This window comes from Hyperolius riggenbachi, chromosome 7 (assembly GCF_040937935.1).
Source record: "Hyperolius riggenbachi isolate aHypRig1 chromosome 7, aHypRig1.pri, whole genome shotgun sequence".
NCBI lineage: Eukaryota > Metazoa > Chordata > Amphibia > Anura > Hyperoliidae > Hyperolius > Hyperolius riggenbachi.
Window position 1 is genome coordinate 169,059,603 of NC_090652.1, and position 13,519 is coordinate 169,073,121.

General features: G+C 44.8%; 1 protein-coding gene across 4 annotated transcripts in view; it reads right to left on the reverse strand.

Moving 5' to 3' along the window:
- Positions 1 to 13,519, reverse strand: part of MYO1B (myosin IB) — a 927,952-nt gene that overhangs the window by 439,748 nt on the left and 474,685 nt on the right. The gene's annotated exons all lie outside the window — the stretch shown is intronic.

The following is a 13,519-nucleotide window of genomic DNA, read 5'->3' on the forward strand; positions in this document are numbered from 1 at the left end:
ATACTCCAAACTCAAGGTTCTCATTTATTCTTCTGAAATTACTAAAAATGGTGATTCAAATGGTTGAATTACACAACCAAGAAGTACAATTTTAACCAGATCCAACTAAACCTGATGAAATCTGCTACTCTGCATCGCAGTACAAATTGACAAATGTTCATCAAACTCAAAGTTCACCCTTGTACTCAAGAAGGCAAATTACACTGAGCATTGCTTTTTATTAAGAAGGCTTTTGGGTCTCTTTTAGTACCTTATATTTTCCCAGTGGTTCTGGGTCACCCTGAGTTGCTTAGGTATTATGTTGTACTTGTACAAGCCCGATCCCATAGAGCTATATTCATCCCTGCCATGCACTGATGATGAGATAGGATGGGGTGTCTCAGTACCCTAAATGAAAAGGACACAGAAAACAAAAATCGGAGCCCAAATAGCATAGTATGTTCAATAAAAATAGGACATAGTAGTTATATCAAATAACGACTCACAAAGATGGGTAGAAGGAGGGCAACTGACCACTTGAGGCAGGTGGAGACAACAAGCCGACTCCACTAGGGATGTCTGAAAAGGACTAAGAATGGTCGCCAAATTTAACCCCGCTCACTGGGTTGTGAGGAGGCAATACTAAGCACAAAAGGGGTAAAGAGGCGCCCAGATATCAATAAAACTGTGTTAAAACCACAATAAAATTCAAAAATGAAGGAGTGAGAGGGTTTATCTCAATAAGGACAGTCTCATACGACAAAGAAATTTTAATAAAGCACAGGAACGTGAAATGAGTTGCCTGTGCTTTATTACCACGGTAATGACGGCACAAATGATAATTTAAACGATTATATAGAGGTGCCTGGCTCTTCTACTGACCACATAGGCTATTGCTCCATTGTTATTGCCTAATGAAGCAGGATCAAACCTGCAAAATGCGTTGTATTGTCCCCCGGAGTATGTAAATAAACTTGTTGTATTTGACAAATACATTTGCAATTTTTGTGTCTGCTTGGAGGAGGTAAGTCCGCCACTGCCTCCTCATATTTTAAACTCTTTAGATTATTTTATCCTTTTGGCACCTCTGTATCAATACTACGCTATATTACGTCCACCCCTGGAAAGCGACTACGGAGAGGGACTTCTTAATCCTGAGTGGGGTCAGGTCTAATTTCCCCACCTGTCTATACAGTGGTTGCCTTGGAGGTAACCCTGCTTCGTGAGTATAGCTTATTACTCTATCATACTTCATTTCAACTACCAGTACATACTACACTATATTTGGCTCTTGGTGTCCCTATTCTGTATTTAAACAATTGTTTAAATGATTGAAGTAAAATGATCATGGTGGGAAATGGGGATCTAAGCAATCGGTTGCTCAGTGATCCGTCATGATAGCTGCGATCGCCGAAAGTTTCTAACATAATTTAACAAATTTTCATTAAACAATGTTACACGACAACATGAACACGATAATTCGTTGTGAAAAAAAAAGTCTCCCATCGCAAAAAAAGTCACTGCAAAAACTGTGCTGTGGGTACGGACCTTCAGGCACACTGATTGGTTCAAAGACCCCATGATCCCTTGAACCAATAATTGCTGCCTTATATTTTTTCTTTACTATTTTTTTTTTATCAATTACTTTTAGTAACAGCAGTGATTGGTACAAGTGATCATGTAATCCCTTAACCAATCAGTGTTAACTCAGACCCTCAATAGACACCATTAAGGTGATCACTGAGGGACTGAGAGAACACTGATTGGTTAAGGGATCACATGATACCCTGGGCCAATCACTGCAGCCACAGGGGTCAAGGGATCACATCAGGGGCGGTTCTTCCATGAAGCAACGTGAATAATGTGCTTCAGGGCAGCAACAATTAGAGTGCAGCAAGGCACGGCTGCCCTCCCCAAATGTCCCCCTCCTCGCACTCCCCATCTCCCCATCCCTACATGTGTGGCGCCGTTTCAGTCACCTGCTCTCAGCATTCCACCGATGGGATCTCCATCTGGCCGTCCAGCGTCCTGTATCCATTGCTATGGTAGTACCTCATGTGACCTGTTACATGCTGGTGGGTCACGAGGCACCGCTGTAGTCGGAGAGGTAGCAGCCACATGTAGCTGGCGATACCATCACTAATCTGTTGAGAGCGGGTGAGTGATGAGGCACCGGTGCAGCAGATACCCGGCATCCTGGAGATTAGATGCTGCGGGCCAGCAGGGTGGAGATGCTGTCTTGGAGGAAGTAGAGGAAGGCAAGCGTAGTGCCAGTGCCAGCAAAGCACAGCCCGATGTGCTCCTTCTATCCGGTCCAGTTTTGCACACACATGGGGGGCGTCATCACAATGTATTGCTTCAGCCAGACAAAAGTTTAGAACTGACCCTGGATACTTTGACCGATCACTGCTGTAGTGTGTGTGTGTGTGTGTGTGGGGGGGGGGGGTAACGTGCATGATCATAACAGGAAGTCATGTACTTCCTGTACACATTTTGAGAATGATCGCTGTTACTGGCTATACCAGCAATCATTCTCACAAAACAGGCATCGGGATCGTGCACCTCACCCAGCAGACTGCACAGACATGACTCTCTCGTCCGTATGGCTGGAGCAGTTAAGCCTTTTCCTTTAAAATGTACATACTGGGGTAAAATGGCACTAATGCTAAACAATTAGGTTGGCATATGTATTTTTATCCAATGTTTATTAAAGAGAGTCTGAAGCGAGAATAGATCTCGCTTCAGACCTCATAGCTAGCAGGGGCAAAACGCTAAAAAACTGCTAAAACGCCGCTATCCCGCGGCTTAACGGAGGTCCCTGTCCCCCCAAATCCCCTCCGTAATGCGGGGGAGCGCTTCCGCATTGGGGCAGGGCTAACCGCCGCAGCCCTGCCCCACGCGCGTCTGTCAGCGCGTATCTCCGCCTCTCCCCCGCCCCTCTCATTCTTCCTTCACTGAGAGGGGCGGGGGAGAGGCGGCGATGCGCGTCTGATAGACGCGCTGTGAGGCAGGGCTGCAGCCATTAGCCCTGCCTCTAGGAAGGGCTAATCTGCGACCAAGAAGACGACCAAGGTTTGCGGGGGGGTGGGTTGGGGGGTCAGGGACCGTCGTTCAGCCGCGGGATAGCGGCGTTTTAGCAGGGGCACACATGCCCCTGCTATATATGAGAGCTGAAGCGAGATTTAGTCTCGCTTCAGTGTCTCTTTAAGGAAAGCAAACTACAATAACCATGCAAATCTTACTAATGACTACATAAACTGATGAGAATGTACAAATTCACAAATGAAAGCTACAAATTATTCATCATCAAAATTCAAACTGCAATAGATCTAGGTCAATACAGTTTCAAGGCTCGTTCCCACTTACTTCTGCATCACGTGCGGCCAGCGGAAGCGGACAGTATTATGTCTTCTCCAATGGTCCACAGTGATGCGGATGGAGCCTGGTCAGATGCTCTTCCCCATAGGCGGTATGGGGGAACACATTTGCCTGGCCCGGGATTATTTGCAGACTGCACAGAAGTGCGGTCTGCTTAATGCCACAGATCCCACGGACAAGTGTGAACGGCTCATGTGCATAACATAGTAGCCATTCACTGTTCACTTAGCAATGAGCAAAGAACAGACAAAAAAATGTCTGTTCTCCGCTCTAGTGAAACAGAGCCTCAAAGTGCTGAAGCCATGTCCACCCACCACCACATCGTGGCATTGCAAGGAATACCTATGTGCATAGAGAAGATTTATACATAATAATAATAAAAATATTATATAGTAAGGAGTGATTAAATAATGACAGTTCAGTGTTCTCCCCAGAATTTTTTTTTTCCAGCCGGGTGGCCTGAAATAGTAGCCAGGTGGCATGAAAAAGCAGCCGGGTGGGGCGAGATGAAAATGCAGGGCAACTCTGCTTACAGCATAGGAGGAGGTGAGCCGATGACAGCCGGGTGGTCACCAAATCTAGCCGGGTGGAGCACCCGGCTAAAAAAGCCTGGGGAGAACACTGCAGTTATTTAGAAAATTAAAAGGAAAGATAGATAGTCGGTGCATTAGGGCCAGTTCAGACAGACGGCTGCCAGCATCCGTTCCTGGCATTTAACACTAGAGAGGGATCCATTGCGTTGTCATTACCTCATTATTGGGATGAATGGAAGTGTTCACCTCACAAAGTTTACCATCATTGCCGTTGCCCGGTCGAGCACCCCTGTCAATCAAGTTTTCCTAGATGCTGGATCCAGCGCCTTGGAGTCAATTGTGTTCACGGTTATGCTGGGTACACACGGTGCATTCCAGCACTCAATTCCCCGCTCGATTCCCGTCGATTCCCGGCCGCTCGATTTTTTCTGACATGTCCGATCCGCGTTTCGATGGATCGTTAGGTCAATTTGGCATACTTTGCATGAGAATCATCGAAACGCGATCAGAAATGCTCGGAAATAATCGAGCAGCCGGGAATCGATCAGGGCAACGAGTGCGGGAACGCACCGTGTGTACCCAGCATTACACTGAACTAAACGCAACACAATGACAAACAACGTCAAACATTTTTCTAGGCGGCAGCAGAAAGAGTTTCTGCGCAATGAAATGAGCTGCTAGAAGCTGTTAGTCTAAACCGGCCCCTAAGCTGACAGAGGTTCTAGTATTAATATTAAGTGTAAATAGGAGTTTGTAGTTCACCAATGGAGCACAAAATGCACAATCTTGGATTCAAAGTTACAGGATTCTTCATGTTGCCATTCACAAAGTCAGCCACTTCAAAAGGAAAAAACAACTGGACAGTTACATACAGTATTGAATAAATATGTGGAGTTATCCCAATTCTGAATTTGAAATTCTTTAGAAAATCTTTTTGCAGGTTATTTAGTTAATGTATATCTGGAAGAACCGATTTAGCATAACAGAATAGGACCCATATTTAATTCATTTTTCTAATGCTTTCTCCTGGGAGATCATTTTTCATCTTCAGTTTAAAAAAAAAAAAAAATTTCAGCATTTTGCAACTGAGGCCTGGTGCACACCAAAACCCGCTAGCAGATCCGCAAAATGCTAGCAGATTTTGAAACGCTTTTTCTTATTTTTCTGTAGCGTTTCACCTAGCATTTTGCGGTTTTGGGAAGTGTTTTTGGTGTAGTAGATTTCATATACTGTTACAGTAAAGCTGTTACTGAACAGCTTCTGTAACAAAAACGCCTGCAAAACCGCTCTGAACTGCCGTTTTTCAGAGCGGTTTGCGTTTTTCCTACACTTTACATTGGAGGCAGAAACGCCTCCGCAATCCAAAAAATGCCTCACCCCGGGAGTATGCGTTTCAGCAAAACGCCTCCCGCTCTGGTGTGACCCACCCCATTGAAATACATTAACCAAGCATATCCGCAGCCGCAAGCGGCTGCAAAAACGCCTGAAAACCCGCTCAGTGTGCCCCAGCCCTTAAAGAGTATTTTTTTTTTTTTGGATTGCTGGTGGCTTAAAAATAATTTTACTGGCAAAATGTTAAAATATCACCTAGGAGAAATATGCATTGAATTTGTCTTCAGGACAATCTTGGAATACATTCATTAAAAAAGACTTTATAACAGTGATCACACAGATACATGCTATACTATATTTCCAAAAATATTAGGACTAGTAATGGACACGTCTAGGAGAACTCATGGAGAAACATGTGGTCAGGTGATAGATATGCAAGTCTCTGATTTGCTAATCATGATCATGTGATAAAGTAGGATGTGATCACAGCAAACCAGAGCTTTGCAAATTCGTCAGCTGATCAAACAAACCACATGCTTCTCCATGAGTTGTCCTAGATATGACCAATACTATTAGGCTATTAGTTCACTTGCCTTTGCATAACAAATAGCCCATTCTTAATCCATATGCTTTAACCCCCTTGGCGGTATGTTTCTTTCCGGATTTTGGGGTCTAAAAACGGTGCATTTTTTTTGCACCCTTTCAGACCCTAAAACCCGGAAAAAATCATGCTGCCAGGGAGATCTTCAGCAGTTCTACAGTCACTTACCTCCCTGGCTCCAGCGCTGCAGTTATGCCTCCATCCTCCAGGTGGCACTGCAACTCTAAAGTGAAATTTCCGGCTGTCCTCATGACGACAGACAGCGATCTCACCAGCAGGAAGCAGAGCCCTGGAGGAGAGGAAGAAAAATGGCGGCCGACAGCGGGATCCCCCGGGAGGTATGTAAAACCGCCCGCTGCGTGCTATACTCTGCACGGACCTCCCGGCAGCTACCCCAAGCAGAGGTGGGGATTACCGCTCTGAGCTGCGGTTTTACGCCCTGACCCTAGCTCGGGATTACCACCAAGGAGGTTAATATTGAGTTGGTCCATGCTTTTCAGCTATAACAACTTCAACTCTTCGTGGAAGATTTCCCACAAGGTTTAGAAGTATGTTTATGTGACATTTTGACCATTCTTTCAGAAGAACATTGAAGTCAAATACTGATGTTGGATGAAAAGACAGGGCATACAGTCTCCACTGTAATTCATCCAAAAAGATCAAGCTGAGGTCAGGGTTTGCTGCAGGCCAGTTAATCTACACCAAAATCACTCTTCCATGTCTTTCTAGACCAGGCATGGGCAAACTTGGCCCTCCAGCTGTTAAGGAACTACAAGCCCCACAATGCATTGCAGGAGTGTGACAGCCACAGTCATGACTCATACAGGCAAATGCATTGCGGGACTTGTAGTTCCGTAACAGCTGTGTGAGAAAACGCGGAAAAGCCGCCGCGTGTACTCAGAACAAGGCGGCTGATTCCGCGTCCAACGCGGCGGTTGGCACGCGCAGGCCTACATCTAGTAGTATGGCCGAACGCGGAGAAACCGCCGCATGCCTTGATAGCGGTGCGGCGGATTCCGCGTCCAGCACGGCGGGTGCTTTAAATCACATGTCTGGTGTGGCTGGGAGGGACTGAGAGTCCACACAGGTTCAGAAGGACGCGCGCGCGCGCTGAGAGGCAGAACTTATATGTCAGCCAGAAGGGAGTCAGCTGACCAAGCCGGTCAGCTGACGGCAGTACCACTTCCCATTGGTCCAGCACTTAGGGGAGGCACTGGAGAGCGCTTTGCTATATATATACTGGGTGCTGGTCATTCTCTGGTTGTCTGCCGTTGCGATCACTACGCGGTAGCACTCAGACCTTATTGTCAGAATCTGTGTTATCTCTGTTATACTTCAGACTAGTTCCAGGGTGTTGATGATCAAGGACCTCACACCCAAGATTAGGAATTTGTGTTATCATTCTGTGTTATACTTCAGACCAGTTCCAGGGTGTTGATGATCAAGGACCTCACACCCAAGATTAGGAATCTGTGTTATCATTCTATGTTATACTTCAGACTAGTTCCAGGGTGTTGATGACCACGGAGCTCACACCTAAGACTAGGAATTAGCTTTACCATCCTGTTATTCTTCAGACTAGTTCCAGGGTGTTGATGATCAAGGAGCTCACACCTATAGACTAGACATTGTTGATTATTTGTTATGACCTTCTGCTTTCCTGACCTCTCTTCTGATCTCTGATTTGGTACTTCGCTATATCTGATACTCCGTTGCCAAACCTTGCTTGCCTTAGGACTCTGTATTAGTCTCTTCCACTGTATCTTATCTGTCTGTCTGTTGCCGACCTGGCTTGTCCGACCTCGAGAACTATCTCCTCTGTTTAGAGATAGTTCACAGATCTGTCAGTGACACTCCACCATTGGTGTCACTCACACTCTGATCCTTCCCACTCTCAGCCTGACTCCTCCCCTTGGGGAGCCTCGGGCCATTGGAAGGAGCTTGTTCTTGGGCAGTATCTCTTACTGCCTTGCACCCTCGATATGGGTGCTCTCCTCAAAGTATTACTGTTGCACCAAACACTCATCTTACTCAGGTGTCCAGAGGTTAGAGATATATCTGATTATCGGTGATACTGCAGATCATCAATAATCGGGTATATATCTGTATTCTCGGTGATACTGCAGATCACCGATAATCAGATCCTCTCTGTGTTACACCGATCGTTACAAGCTGGAGGGCCGAGTTTGCCCATGCCTGTTCTAGACCCTGCTTTGTGCACTGGTGCAAATTCATGTTTGGAGCATGAAACTGTCCAATATATCTTGGTATCCTGAAACAGTAAGAGTTCCTTGCACTTGATCTAAGGGGCCAAGTCCAAACCCTGGAAAAAAAACTCACACCATAATCTCCCCTTCCACCAAACTTTACACTTGGCACACTGCAGTAGGCATAAGCAGTTCTCCTGGCATCCACTAAACCCAGGTTCATCCATTAGATTGCCAGACAGATAAGCATGATTTGTCACTCTAGAGAAACCGTCTCCACTTCACTGGAGTAAAGAGTCTGTACGTCCAAAGTAACAGAAGAATTACTTCAGCTGCTTTTTCGGGGGGGGGGGGGGACAAAGTACCCCTTTATCAAGGTAAGTAAAGCACAAAAATGTGTACTGAGCTCAGGCACCAGCACAATATGCGCAGACAGGTAGCAACAGCATAACAGTTCAATTATGCTGCTACCACCAGTCCAGTGGTGGTGCACTTTACACCACTGCATCCCAATACTTTGCATTGCATTTGGTGTTGCACTTGCAAGGCAAGACACAGAACATTTACAGTGCGATATTTCCACTGGCAGACTCAAAACTCTTCATGGCTGCAGCCATGTTGGGTGTGCTCCATGGGAACTAGGATCTTTAGGAAGCCTTGCCCAAAGACTCAAAGGCTCAAACCCTACATCAAAGGCAACAGCCTTCCCAGTACACTTTCCAGCTGACCCAGCTCTGATTTTATGTTGCCTACCGCTTTGTTGTCGAGTTGTTCCCAATTGTTTCCAGTTTACTATAATACCACTAACAGCTGACCATGAAATCTTGGCAACTCAGTTTCACTGGTGGCATCCTATTATGGTACCATGTTGAAATTCACAAAGATCCTGAGAGCAATCTATTCTTGCACAAATGTTTACAGTAACAGTCTCCATGCCTAGATGCTTGGTTTTTATACCTCTGTGGCAATGAAAAATCCAAGTTCAATAATTTGGACACGTATCCCAATACTTTGGGCAAAATAGCAAGTACTACCACCAAAGGGCTGTAAGCGATCAGCAGTTTACGATGCTGATTAGTCTCTGTAGGTTTCTGTTTCCTAGTTAATGGACATGCACATGCAGGGCAAAAATGTATGTTTAACGCCTAGTGTTGAGAAAATGTAAGGGTAAATTTACTAGCTATTTTTATTATACTCCTTTATTTATAAAGTAACATATGCCAGTCTGTACTGTGCTTGTTTGCACAACGCACATTCCTTGCATTCCAAACACTGATGGTCACTCATGGAGATCAGTGCTTGTTTAGATTTTTAGAAATATTTTTATTTCAGATAAATCTCTTTGCTTACATTTTTTTCCCACATGAAATAAAACTTAGGAATACTGTAGTAGTTGGTACTGTATGGGAGCCCAGGTCAAGCATAATTTTAAGCTCAGGTAAAAACTAAATTTTCTGGCCAGTGCTGTGGATAAATGTTTGCCCCAGTCCTGATTTCTCTCTCTTTTTTTTGCATGTTTGACACCCTTAGGCTCCCTGCACACTGCAAATCTAATTTGCGATTCCGATTTGCAATTCTGATTCTGATTTGTGATTCCGATTGTCCCTGGATGCTATCAAAAGAAAATAGCAGAAAAAAATGCAGCATGCAGTACCGATTAAAAATTGGAAATTGTAATCGCATGTGAAAATCGATTAAAAATTGAAATTAAATGCAATGTGCAAGAGCCCTGACGCTGTGTTCCCACTACGGTGGTAAACAATTTTTTGCTCCCACCAGCCGTTAATGGCAGACTTTGACAAGGCCATTCCAACACCTTTATTTATTTATTTTTTTTAAGCCATTCAGCAGTACACTTGCTGCTGATCATTGTCCTATTGCAGAATCCAAAAGTGCGCTTCAGCTTCAGGTAATATTGAAATGATGGCCAGACATTCTCCTTCAGGATATTTTAGTAGAGAGCAGAATTCATGGTTCAATCAATTACAGTAAGTTGCCCAGGTCCTGAAGCAGCAAAGTGGCCATAGACCTTCATATCACCACATTTGACTGGTGGCGTGATGCTCTTTCTCTGAAATGCTGCCTCACTTTTATGATAGATTTCGATCCACAAAATGTTTAAAAAGAATTTAAAGCGAGAGTTTTACCATAAAAATCAAATTTCAACAGCAACTGATGTGAGTGTATTAAGTGATAAAGATGCTAATCCTGCATTCAAAACTTTTTATGCTGTTATGATTTAGAGTTATCACATACTTAAGGAGCACTGGCCCTTTAGTAGTCAGTGCCAAACAGTTGCATGCTGGGTGTTCTTTTTATCTATAATGCTGGGTACACACGTTGCGATTTCCCGCTCGATCCGCGGGATCGATTTGATTATTTCCAACATGTTTGATCGGGTTTCGATGGATACAGCCGCCAATTTTGCATACTTAATATGCAAAATCGACGGCTGTATCCATCGAAACCCGATCGAACATGTTGGAAATAATCGAATCGATCCATCCGATCCCGCGGATCGAGCGGGAAATCGCAACGTGTATACCCAGCATAATACATTCCTCCTCTTTCCTGTATTTCCCTTCCTAGCTGCTTATCTGAAACCTGATCCCCTGCTCACTTGTGTTTACAAGCAAGGCTGAGATGACTCAGCGATTGGAGGAGAAAAGAAAAAAAAGTTAAGGAAAGAATAACATCAGTATTTAGCCTCAGCTGTGGGCAAAATATATGGCCCCCACCAGGAACAGAATTCTCTTCATTTACGAAATAAAATTCACTGAAATCAAAACATGGACAGTACAATACATGTGTTATGTAAGTAGTTCAAGTATGTATCTACTTATGTGTCATACCGTCATTCAAATACTTTAATCTTCTTTTCCAGCCACAAGTAATGCAGTATATTCAACAACAGTCACAATAAACGGTTCAAACCTTGATTGACACCGGTGTGGGGGTGCTTGGGGTGCAAGTGACCAGGGCAGTATAAGGACGGCACTACAGCCGTTTCACGCCAGACCGGCGCTTGTTCACGTGCGTGTGTCCTATCCATAGGACACGCACGTGAACAAATGCTGGTCTGGAGTGAAGCGGCTGTAGTGCCGTCCTTATACTGCCCTGGTCACCCGCACCCTGAACACCCCCACACCGCTGTCAATCAAGGTTTGAACCGTTTATTGTGACTGTTGTTGACTATACTGCATTACTTGTGGCTGGAAAAGAAGATTAAAGTATTTGAATGACGGTGCCCGGTCTGTCTCTATGTACAACATATCTGTATAGTGTTTTCTGCAATTTTTGAACCGGCAGAACATCTATCAGCTTATTTAAAGTGCCACCACAGAGGTGTTTTGCTTTTGGGGTGAGGTTTATGCAAAATAAGCTTCAAGTGCAGGACATGGTCCCCGCCCCCAGAAATATACACTGAGTTCCGAGTGGTCCTTTCTCTACAGTGTACTAATTTATCTACTTATATATGTGTTTTTCTCCCTGGCATAGTATAGCTAATCCTACTGCTTTAAGTCTTTATGTTCTCTTTGTTCAGCAGTGTTTTTTTGCCTCAGAACTCTGCCATGCCGCCATTTTTATAGACCTGCAAATGGGTGTTCCATTTGTGGATAATGGCTCTCGCTTTAGTTCGCTGGAGTCCGAAAGCTTGGAAATGGTTTTGTTTTTTTATAACCATAAATGTCAATTACTTTATCATTTGTAAAACATACATTTGCTTTCTTAAAACAGAAGGTATTTGCAATTATTCAGGTTGGAGTGAGCATATGAGGTTTCACAGTGCATCACTGCTGAATATGCAAATTGTCCCTTTGTTGTCCCTAAAAACTAAGCACACCTCCAGAACCGCTGGAATGCAATGATGAGTCAACTTGTTAATTGTCCAGAGCCACACTAATCCAAAATATAGCTGCATCATTTTGTTGAGAACATATAAATGGAAACTGTAACGATCTTAAACGTTAACTCTGTGGTGGAAATTCACACCTGATGTCACCTCTCTGGCCAAGCCATCCCAGGTGTCGCTTCCCGACTCAGCTGGGACAGGGATCTCTGTTGCAGCAGCTTGGGTCCACACGCCTGCGCATGGAGCAAAAGGACCTTTACATGGAGCTAAAGGACCTTTATGGGCAGAGGAGACAGATCAGCTGACTTTGTGGTCAGCTGACTTCCACCTGTCAATCTTCCTTGCAGGTTGGTTCAGCCCCTCGGGCGGGGCTGCTTGAATCTGCTCTCAGTATTTAAACCTGGAGTCGTTACTCTGTCTTTGTCTGTCGTTGTGAACGCTTGTGTGTCAGCACTCAGACCATAGTTAGATCCCAAAGTGTGCTAGAACCGTCCGGAGCCGGGGATCTACACTTAGCCAGATTCTGTTGATAGCTTAAAGTACTAATTGTCTGTATCTGTGTTCTAGCATAGTTTCCAAAGGTGTTGACGGCCACGGATCTCACACCTTAGCGTTAGGAAATTATACTGTATTATCTGTTATGACCTTCTGCTTGCCTGACTATCCTTCTGAACTCTGATCCTGTACCTTGCTATTCTGATACTCTGTTGCCGAACTCCGGCTTACCCTTAGACTCTGCATCTGCCTCCTGATTCTGTACCCCGATATATCTGATACCCTGTTGCCGAACTCTGCCTGTTTACTAGACTCTGCTTCTGCCTTCTGAATCTGTACTGTATCTGTCCGTGTGTTTACGACCTGGCTTGTCTGACCTCGAGAACTATCTCTCCTGTTAGGAGATAGTTCGCAGATCTGTCAGTGACACTTCCTCCATTGGTGTCACTCACGTTCTGTCCTTCCCTCTCCCTGTCTGACTTCTCCCCGTGGAGAGTCCAGACTACGGAAGGAACTTGTTGCAGAGCAGTATTCCTATCTGCTCTTGACCTGTCTTTCAGGGGCGGTCCCCAAAGTATTACTGTTCGCACCTTAACACTCATACTCGCTAAGGTGACCATTAGAGCCGTGTTATTTGTATCTCTTAGACTGCAGTAAGGTCTGAATCACCTGCTCCACAGGTGACCATTAGAGCCGTGTTATTTGTATCTCTTAGACTGCAGTAAGGTCTGAATCACCTGCTCCACAGGTGACCATTAGAGCCGGGTTATTTGTATCTCTTAGACTGCAGTAAGGTCTGAATCACCTGCTCCACAGGTGACCATTAGAGCCGGGTTATTTGTATCTCTTAGACTGCAGTAAGGTCTGAATCACCTGCTCCACAGGTGACCATTAGAGCTGGGTTATTTGTATCTCTTAGACTGCAGTAAGGTCTGAATCACCTGCTCCACAGGTGACCATTAGAACCGTGTTATTTGTATCTCTTAGACTGCAGTCAAGTCTGAATTACCTGCTCCACAGGTGACCGTTAGTACCGTATTTCTCTGTCTGTATGAAGGGGGGCCTTGTGTCTAGTCTGTTCTGTTGGTGTCCTGAGTGTTCCTTACCAACTCCTGTGGTAAGGTCCTGTAAAACCATTAGT